The sequence below is a fragment of the Larimichthys crocea genome, chromosome XVIII, assembly GCF_000972845.2.
Source record: "Larimichthys crocea isolate SSNF chromosome XVIII, L_crocea_2.0, whole genome shotgun sequence".
NCBI classification, from domain to species: Eukaryota; Metazoa; Chordata; class Actinopteri; family Sciaenidae; genus Larimichthys; species Larimichthys crocea.
The window spans coordinates 1,230,358-1,241,246 of record NC_040028.1 but is presented as its reverse complement, the minus strand read 5'-3'; the positions used below and the strand labels follow the sequence as shown (position 1 = coordinate 1,241,246).

General features: G+C 40.3%; 1 long non-coding RNA gene and 2 other non-coding genes across 3 annotated transcripts; all 3 read left to right on the top strand.

The window, feature by feature from the left end:
- Positions 1-7,302: 7,302 nt before the first annotated feature.
- On the top strand, positions 7,303-7,442 carry LOC113748247 (U4 spliceosomal RNA). Its single transcript, XR_003464202.1, has one exon. It is a non-coding gene; the product is annotated as a U4 spliceosomal RNA (small nuclear RNA).
- A 505-nt stretch (positions 7,443-7,947) lies between these two features.
- LOC113748248 (U4 spliceosomal RNA) lies at positions 7,948-8,082 on the top strand. Its single transcript, XR_003464203.1, has one exon. It is a non-coding gene; the product is annotated as a U4 spliceosomal RNA (small nuclear RNA).
- Positions 8,083-8,215: 133 nt separating this feature from the next.
- On the top strand, positions 8,216-9,276 carry LOC113748158 (uncharacterized). The gene is made up of 2 exons (XR_003464170.1): positions 8,216-9,165; positions 9,200-9,276. It is a non-coding gene; the product is annotated as an uncharacterized LOC113748158 (long non-coding RNA).
- The last annotated feature ends 1,613 nt before the right edge of the window (positions 9,277-10,889 follow it).

The following is a 10,889-nucleotide window of genomic DNA, read 5'->3' as shown; positions in this document are numbered from 1 at the left end:
ACATGCTAATGCTAACATGCTAATGCTACAATGCTAATGTTAACATGCCAATGTTAACATGTTGATGTTAACATGCTAATGTTAGTGTCAGTAATAATGCATGGGGACGACGGGGCCAGAGTCAGGCACACTCAAAATTTCTTTAGAAATTTTTCTAGTTTGTTTTATTGTTTTGAAAAAAAATCATCACAAAACGCAAGGATTCAGTTTGGACATTCATCTTCTTTTGCCTGCGTTAAACCACATCCCCATGGTGCATTAGTGGCCTTTTGATTTTGTTTGGTTTAAAGTTTAATTTGTTTTTTATGGACAAATGGCCACTACAATGGGGTAGTCACAAGTGGCAACTTCCATGGCTGTGTAGTGCAGCCAATGCAGAAGTGCCAAAAACAGCCCCCCTTATACCCACCGACAATCCACATCTTCGGCAATTTTTTAGATTAGCCGGAAGGGGGAAGAAACAGGACTTCCAACATGGCTGCAGCCAACACCATTGGTGACATCACAGATACGACGTCCAGCCTTTATCCAGTCAGTGGGTAGTCGCTACACAAATATCTTTGCCTCCTTATTAGTTTTACTGATATTATAAGCAACTAGCATTGTTAAATAACCGTGGCTTTGCGTTAGCTTTTTGTGAGTCAAAATGTCGCGTTGGATCTCTCTAAAGTACATCACAAAGATTACAACATGTAGCTTTTCTTCTGAAAGAAAACAAGCATTAACTTGGCCAAGGCATCAACAGTCTGTTAACCGCTTACCCCGCAGTATAAAACAGTCTCTGCAGGCACGACGGTGGCAGGAATAGCAACATACTGTTTGGCAAGGACATAAAGTCTCTTGAAACAGCTTTCCTTCTTTTGTCACTTAATAAAGTGCACATTTTGATAGGAATAATAGCTTAAAGTAAACTTTGTAACATGTAATATTTAGCTCTGCCTTACAAAGAGAAGCTGATCAGTCATCACTTCAGTCCTTTTTCCACCCCTAATAACTTTTGGAGTTGAACAGGGCAGGAACCTCACACCCCCAATTTGTTCAACACCACCAATCTTCCTTAAAAAGCAAGCAACGCCACAACCAGTATTAACCAGCTTTAACAAGAGCAGTGAGACAAAAAAAGATGGGACACAACGTGAGAGGCACGACACAATCAGGCGTAAAGCCTTAATAAACTCCCACCCGATGTCCCAACCTCGAAATCCTGTACCCTGTTAAAATTTCCCAGCTGAGCCCCGAGAAAAGTCTTACTTCATACTTTACTATCACTCAATTATCGCAGGGCCTCTCAGTGCTTCTGACAGAATACCATCTAAGCTTAAATAGGCCTTTGTATTCTGAACATAATTCACGTATCACAGGGTGACCATTTTGTAGAAGATTTGCATGAGCCTTCACACAGAATGAACTTACTGCACTAAATAATTTCAAGGTGTTTCAAACTCAAATTCAGAACATTACTTACTACGGCTTACTTCTTATTCGCTGATTCTTCGCAGTAACGAATGGCATAAACCAGAAACACTCAACTTGCTTTTTATGGGGGCTGAAAAGAGGCCAGGGGCCAGTAAAGAAGCAAGCATTAAAATTATTTATCAGATCAAATAAATAAACATTGACATAACAGAATAACTTTAACTTAAAATCATAATCCTTGCTTTTCTCGCAGCGCTGCCAGGCAGGAATGCTGCACTGGATGTGCTGACTCATGACGGCAGTTGATGATTGGCAAACATTAGTGGTGGGTCGATCGATCTAAAATATCGATAGTATTGAGACTAACATTGGTATTGGTATGACCAATACTTGCATGATGAGATCGATACTTAAGTTTCTCTTCTCTACATTCAGCACACATCTCCTGATTTTATTGTCAAACCTTTTGACATTACTGTCCTCCATAATCTTTGTCAAAAATAAGATCCAGTCTCAGTATCTCTGTGCCGGTCTGGAGTATGTGAACTTTTCACAGAAACTAATTGTCGTCCAAGTGTGAATATTTCCAATGTAAAGAAGAAAATAGCTGGAGGGGCCACCAAGCACCCAATTGCAGGCCCGTTGGCCTTAAGTTGGGTATCTCTGACATGAACCTTTCAAATTTTCTGAAGCATTTTCACTGGGACACAGATTCTCAGCAGACTTACCTAGCCTGCCAATTTAAATTCAGTAAGTACCCCTATTTTTAACTACGATGCAGTCATTTTAGAGCATATTTTTAGACAATAACCTATGTATTAATTGCCCCTGTGGAAGCCTCTTGTCTTTGGATGGCCACCAAGTAGCTTAGCACAATTATACTAAACAATAAAACATTCAAATTGGCTTGATATGATCTCATTCTTAGTCTTTATCAATTCATATGCCCATTTAGAGATGGAAATATTGCTTCATTTTCTCTGACTAACTGCTTTGACCAGATAGGATTTTATGTGAGACATTTTCTATGGGATTATAGGGCTGGTTGGTGTAACTCACTGCCTTCAGTACAAACACTTCTTTCATTTATGCAGGTCACAATACCTTGGAGGGGCTGGGTCCAAGGGAATAAATGCTTTCATATTGTGTATACATTGGAGATTTGAATTTCTCCTCTGGTGAAGGTGGTTGTACAAAACACCTCTGGAAATATTTAGAAGTGCCGAATCTCTCATTTCTTCAAAGCTGTGTGTATCACATGAATATATACAACATTTATGTCAGACCTAATGATTCACAGCATATCACTTGATATGAAATTACACCACTTTGAAAGAGGGTCAACATTTGGTCACACGAGTAATTTCCAATCAAATCAAAGTTCTCTGTGAAGTTTACTTGTGATTAAAGTGACTATATAGGCACTCTTGTTAAAACTACACACCATCCAAGTTTGGCCTGAGAGCAGGCAATAATCTTGTCAAAGAAATCCAATTAAAAGCACCTGGATCCTGAGGAAACAGGGGAGACTGGTACCTTTTAAAAAGCTATTTCTGAGAGCCTCAGGCTACCGGGGGGCTATGAGGGCACTGCTTCTAATAGTCTGAAGGAGCCGGGGTTCCCTTTTCTGAAAAATGATCCTCTGACACATGTATACACCGACATACAAGCTCACCAATACACACTGACTTTACAACTAGGAATGTTGTTGGCCCCAATCATGATTCGAGTCATTTAATACTGGGTACCTGCCAATAAAGAGTCAGATCTCATACTTATATTAGCCTTAATGGTGATTCAATATTCACAAGATTCTTGATCCAAATCCTGAAGGTCCTGATAGAAAACTATAAAGCTGATGAAGCTTAAATTATTGATATGAAGTCATGAAGTTTAACTGGGAGAATGTGACTCCTGAAAACTGATCAGCTGGGAGAGGACGAACGAGTAGTGGAGTTATTGGAACTACAAACTCACTCACAACATGAGACTTTTCAAGCTGAAAGTTTTGTACACTGCACTTACAATAAGTGGAGCAAAATGCTAAAGAGCCCAGCAGTCAATAAAGATAGCGGCATTCAGTAGAATCCAGTGAAGAAATAATCATCTGATCCTTTCTTTTATCAGCTTTGTTTCTCATGAAATATGAGTGCTGTTATGGACATCCCAGGTGCATCCCTGGCCTGGCCTGGCCTGGCCTGGTCTGGTCTGGACAAATTATGTCCCTACAATGATCCATAATGTAACAACACTGAATCTACTGTAACTTATAACCTCTTCTTTTGGTATTTGTGAAGCAGGTAAAAGTCTAAACTGCAAACAGAAAAAAAGATAACTAAATAAAAATTGACTGAAATCTCAGTAGACAGAAATCAGCAGTTTGTGTTTGCGGACATATACAGTTCTGGACCGACATTAATTGTCACAATGGTGATGAAGAGTCTAGCCTAGGGTGTATGTCACCATGAATTATCAGGATAAGAGACAAGTAGATCAATGAAGAAATTGTACCAGATGTGGCTGTGGTTTTGTTGGCGATTCAATCTCACACTCCATCCTCAGTGACGGCGATAACAAAAGAAAAGTGTTCTTGCTTTTTAAGACCACTCATCAGTTACGGTTTGAAATGTAATTTTAGTTGTGATCCATCTCCAATTTGACTATATTTGATTAATATCTATGTCTATGACTGTCAAATAATTAATTATTACTTGTGTCTGTCTGCCGCAAATTCCACTTCAGTGCAATATTTTTTCTTCTTCTCTATGACTCTCTAATGTTGCTGATCATTGCTTCATTTTGAGTTGTCATGGCAGGGTATTAGGTTAAGCGGTGTTATACCTCAGGTAAAACCAATAGACTTTAATATGACATGACTCTGAGCATGAATTAAAAAATATTTATGTGGAAGCTATCAGCTGTTACGTCTGCTCAGAACTGCCAAGTATCACACATAAAACAGTAAAACATAACAATGATCATTAAAGCTTATGGCTCTTTGATTTTATTATACATGGTGGACTATCCTCTGACACCCCCTACCAATCAAAAGAAGGGGAAACAGAGCAAAGAAAGATAAAGATATAAGTGGGGAGAGGAGACCAGTCACCTCTGCCTGAAGGGTTTTCAAAGTAATTAAAGCTGAAATACAATCACGATCCGGCAGCGTGTCAGGGTGTCACAGGAGGCAGCTAATTGAGGGCAACCCCTTGTACACAACACAGTGATTAAGAAGGAGATGGCATTAGAGGATTGGAACAAGTTTAATTGGGTATGTTGAATAACTTGATAACTTTTGAAGTTTCCATTCATTTGTGTGATCTCAACATTTCTGCTTATCTACCATGCTAATTCTTCTGATCAGCTCAAAGGAAAGAGGAAATATTCACATAAAGGTGATGCAACAAGGATGTCCATAATTGGCCACAAAACAAAGCATCTCTTTTAGATTTGCACCTGCTTTTTTTTTTATTAATAGAAAAGGTTGTGATGTCTAACTCTTTGAAGAGAAGCCTGCTTTTCCATTTGCAGACATCCCAAGTTCCAAAAAGTCATTTCCGGGAGACGGGGGGGGGGGGGGGTACTGCACGGACACGGGGAGGACGGGGGGAGTCCCTCCCACACGAAAGCTTATTGGTGTATTTTGCCGACCAAACCATCGGCGCGCTCTTCTCTCGCAACCAGTCGCCCTGAACACGAGAACACGCTGAACAGAGTTTGCTCGCACTCGCGTTTTTTTTAATCTCTTTCGCGTAATCCAAAATCCGGGATGTTTTACCTAGCTCGCGGGCATCAGGGAGCCACTGTTAATATCAGGGAGACTCCCGGAACTTCCGGGAGACTTGGGATGTCTGCATTTGGAAACGTCGAGTTGTAACTGGATTTGTGACAAACAAAATCAAAACAAAAGACCCGCTGCAAAGCAGGATGCAAATTGGTTTTGTATACAAAAGATCTGACGAAAATGATTGAACTAGTGTTTTCTGTTCATTCCAAACTTGAAAAATATCTCCATTTCTAATTACCAGTTTAAAATATACTAGTTTTTATTATTAATCATCTCTACTGGTGTAATAGTTAGCCTAAATAGCCTAAAACATAACATGCATTTAAACCTTGAGACAGCAGATAAAAAATACACAAAACAAATCTTACAGAGTCTGTTCTCATTGGTTGTGAATTAGGATGAATAATGAAAGCACTTCAACTGAATGTGACCAACATGGGGGCAGCACTGTGGTGCAGTGGTTAGCACTGTTACCTCAGCTGTGTGGAGTTGCGTGTGCATGTTCTCCCCCGTGGCTGCGTGGGTTCTCTCTGGGTACTCTGGCTTCCTCTCACACTCTAAAGACATGCACCGAATAGATCAATTCGTGACTCTAAATTGCCCGTAGGTGTGAATGTGATGAGCTGGTGACTTGTCCAGGGTGTACCCCACCTCCTGCCCAAACTCAGCAGGGATAGGCTCCAGCCCCACCGTGACCCTGATGAGGATAAGGTGACCAATATGCCTCACTGTACCATGATCTTCAGTACAATGTTTTAAAGATCTACTATATTGGGAATAAAAGCTAAAAAAGTATAAAAGCTAAAAAAAAGTACATGTCGGCTACACAAAACCGTCTAGTTGTACCCTCGCCTCTCGCAAAGCGAGGTCACTCGAAACTCTTCTCTGTGGTTGTCCCCAAATGGTGGAATGACCTACCAACGGCTACAAGAACAGCAACATCCCTTTCGACCTTTAAAAAACTTGTAAAAACCTTTCTGTTTCGAGAATGCTTCCCTGCCTAACAAAACTAACAACTAACAACAACTCTGTGCTCCTTTACACCTTTCTCAGCTTATGTCCTCCTCTGTAAGTCGCTTTGGATAAAAGCGTCTGCTAAATGCAATGTTATGTAATGTAATGTAATGTAATGTAATGTAATGTAATAAGTGTGGAGAGCTTGAGAAAATAAAGTGTGCTTATATGATAGTGAGGGTATAGGAGTGTTTACAGGGTGAAGAGAGGCTTTGAGCTCATCTGCCTTCGTGAGAAGACTGATTTGATTACCCCTTCCACCCCTGTGACTGCCTAAACCCTCTTCTAATCAAAGATCACTGCAATTACGGTTCTCGAACATGACTGCACAAATGTTGCTTTCACTTTACGAGCAGAGTCTCAATCACAAGAGAAAAAAAATGACGCACACACGCTTTCGTGATGCAGCAATCATCATCAAGTTGCAAAAACTAAAGTCAAACTTTAAATTGCAACACTGATTTGTTTATATCTTTAAATTCATATTAAAAAATAGTTTTTCACTTGGCTAAGAATTTGTGTTTAATCTTGTTTTACACAAATTTATGACTTCTAGTCACCATCCCATATCCTGTTTCAGAGGGCCCTCTGCTGTTCGAGTAAGTACATTGCACTGTGACCAGAAAACTGTATTTCTTAAGTACGTAACAATGACTAAAAAAGGAAATCTGCTTCTTTATAATGTACAGTGTGTCTACATGAATGGTGTTATTTTGTCTAGTCATAAAGAAACTCAGAGAACAACAAAGTATGAAATGGGGTGAAAAAAAAAACGTTTATTATTCAACAGTCTATTATTTGTCATGGACCAATAGTTTGTTTTCTATGACACAAAGTGCCTTTTCTCATAAAAGTTAAAGAGCATTTCTTATAGAAACGGCATTTTGTCTAAGAAAAGAAAAGCAGACCACACAAATCAGTAAATGTCATACAAGTTCCCTAATTTATATCTGTAACAGTAATTAAAGTAACATCCATGTATATAACTGGTTTCCTGTACAGTCACTGTGCAGTACGCATGTTTACAACCCTAACAGAGGGGTATGTAGATGTAACAGACACCCCCTCTGTGACAGAGCTTCAGTATCCTTTTGCAGTGGCAGTATTGTAGTCTATGAGGTTTATCTGAGGTGTGATTATTGCTAGTTGAAAACTTTACCCAATTCCTGCCTTGATGACTTGAAAAATAGTCAGCAGTGGCAATTTTTGGTAGTCTCTAATGAGACTGATGACTTGTTAAAAGACAAAGTTTGTAGTTGAATTGTTACCACCTGCATTATGGTAGTGATCTATAAACAATAGTTGTTACACTATCATCTCAAGTGCAGGCATATCTGCAGACTTTTTGCTTTGTAACTTGTTTTAGAAGATGTCATGAAAATAAAAGGTACCATCTTGATGAGCTGGTCTGATAACATACTTTTTCTTCTTTGGAAAACATCGTTAGTGTCATAAAGTCAGAAATGATTACTAGTATCACAATGATGACTTAAATATAAGAAGCACTCTCACAGTCAACAGCTGACAAGATAGTTCAATAACATTTTTAACCCACAGTTTAACAGTATTTAAATACAATATAGGTTATATATCTTTAACAGTTATTATCAAAGTATCATCCATGTGTATAATTGGTTTCCTGTACAGTCACTGTGCAGTATGCATGTTTCCAACCCTAACAGAGGGGTATGTAGATGTAACAGACACCCCCTCTGTGACAGAGCTTCAGTATCCTTTTGCAGTGGCAGTATCGTAGCCTATGAAGTTTATCCAAGGCGTGATTATTGCTAGCTGAAAACTTTATCCAGTTTTTCCCTTGATGACTTGAAGTCAGCAGTGGCAATTTTTTTTTTGTTAAAAATAATAGAGAGTGTTTATAAAATTGATTCTCCTGTAATGGGGCAGTGCTCTATAGACAATAACTGTTACAGCATCTTCTCAGGAGTAGACACATCTCCAGACTTTCATTTTTGTAACTTGTTTTTGAGAGATTGATAATGTGTTACAAATAAAAACCATCTCAGTTAATAGTTAACAACAATAGTTTTAGTTCCTGTATATTAACTCAGTTGTCTCCTCTGTTGGTCAGAGTCGCTGATGTCTCTGTCACTGTCAAAACGTCTTTAAACAGAGACGTACAGTGGCATACGTCATTTCCATTTAAAGCTTGTTTCAGTGTCTCCTGTCTTATTCTGATCCTGTCTCCACACATATGCTTCACTTTGATAGAGACAGATTTATAAAGGTCATATGTCTGTTCTCTGGTAATGAACCAGTTGATCTTGTACATATTTCTAACGACATGTTGTAAGCTTGTCCACTTGAAGTCCCGCCCACGTTGACACCATAACAAAGGAAGGAAGGAAGGAAGGAAGGAAGGAAGGAAGGAAAAAATGACGAAAGGAAGGACCTGAGACAACTGGAGCAGTTTGCGCAGGAGGAGTGGGCCAAAATACCTACTGAGAGGTGCAAAAGTCTCATTGACAGTTACAGAAATCGTTTGATTGCAGTGATTGCCTCAAAAGGTTGTGCAACAAAATATTAAGTTTATGGGGTACTATCATTTTTGTCCAGGCCTGTTTCATGAGTTTATTTTTTTAAATAATTCTGTTGAAGCATGGTTGAAAAGCAATGTCTGACTTTCATTGGTTAAATTTCATAGAATTTTTATTTATTATTACTTTTTACAGATTGAAGTTATTTCTGTGACCATTGTGAGTTTTTCTTTCATTAAACGAAGGGTACCAACAATTTTGTCCACGTGTGTAAGCTTGGCTGGTAACGGTGTGCTGAAGAGCATCAGCGTCCGCGTGGTCCATTGTGGCTAGATCTTTCTGTGACGACAGGTGGTAAATTGGACCAAAGAGGCGGACGCTGAGTTCACAAGTGGTGATGTGTTTATTCAGGGAGACACAAAAAAGGGGGGAGAGGACGACAGTGGGGTAAGGGTCCGGGAGAGGAGTGGGTCCAGAAGAGGAGCAGGTCCGGGAGAGGAGCGGGTCCGGGTTGGCAGCTGCTGAGCAGGGGTAGGTGATCTGTAGCACAGGGAGCTCAGGGTCAAAAAACAAGGCAGGAATACAGGGAGGGAAAAAACCCTTATCAGTCTATCGTACAGGGGTGGACCAGCAGATAGTAGCAGGAAGAATTACTACTTTCTGCTGGGCCTCAGGTGTGTAACAATGATGCCCTGTGAGTCTGCAGGGATCTAATCCGGAGGAAAGCGTTTTTGTACTCGTGACGACAAAATGTGACTCAGGTTTTACTTGATAAATACCGGTTTTATGTAGTAATGGCAGCGCCACACTAAAGCTTCAATGCGTGCTTCAAACCCTGAACTACAATTCCATAGAACCACAGCTTAGAAGCTTGCAACTGCTTTGTTGCCCTCTTCACCTCACATCTTCTTCGCTGTCACATGCTGGGGCAGTGGGCTGAAGATCGCAGACACCAACAGACTAAACAAACTGATCAGGAGAGCTGGTGATGTCGTCGGGGAGGAGCTGGACACTCTGACGACTGGCAGAGAGGAGGATGCTGTCCAGGCTTCAGTCCATATTGGACAATGTTTCACACCCTTTCTACGACACGCTGGCTCAACAGAGGAGCTCCTTCAGTAGCAACTCTTCTCTATTAAATGCACCACAGAGCGACACAGAAAATCATTCCTGCCTGCAGTCATTAATCTCTATAATAACTCCCCCAGTTGACACAAACACGGACAATTACTTTTGCATTTGTTGCACTTTATTTAATGTTAATTTGATCTTGTATATACCTTTTATATCAAATCAAATCAGATCAATTTTATTTGTATAGCCCAAAGTCACAAAGTACATTTGCCTCAGAGGGCTTTACAATCCTGATCAAAACCAATTCCAAGATTCTTTACAGTGGAGCTGGAGGCCAGGGTGATCCCATCTAAAGTAACTAAGTCTCTAGAAAGAGAGTTTCTGAGGTGTTTGGGTCCACTTACAAGAACTTCAGTTTTGTCTGAATTTAACATCAAAAAATTGTAGGTCATCCAACTTTTTATATCCTTAAGGCATGCTTGGAGTTTAGTTAACTGATTGGTTGCATCAGGCTTGATCGATAAATATAATTGGGTGTCGTCAGCATAACAATGAAAATTGATAGAGTGATTCCTAATAATGTTCCCTAAATGAAGCATATATAAACTGAATAGAAGTGGTCCAAGTACAGAACCTTGGAGAGGCACCTGGCTGCAGACCTCCACTGTCACGCACCTACAGTACCTCCACTGTCACGCACCTCCACTGTCAGGCCCGGAAGTGATGACGTTTTTTGGGGGGTGGGGAGGTGGAGAGGACATTTTCAACTGCAGGACTTGGGAGGCAAATACAGGGGGTAACCAGTCTTTAATTACAATCCACGGTTCGGTACACGGGAGATCAGTCAGGTAAGGCAGGCAAACAATCCAAAGGAGTAAGGCAAAGGCAGGGTCCAAAAACAGGCAAAGGTCAAAACTGAAAAGCACACTAGGGAAATGCTGGAAAGTAGGACACATGGGACACTGACAATCTGGCACTGGGGAAGGGGAAACAAAGGGTTTAAATACACAGGTGAACAGGGCGTGACAAACATAAAGCGGGAAACTGGGAGACTGGAGTAGGCGAGGCAGGGACAATGGTGGCTGGTATTTGTATGCACACCA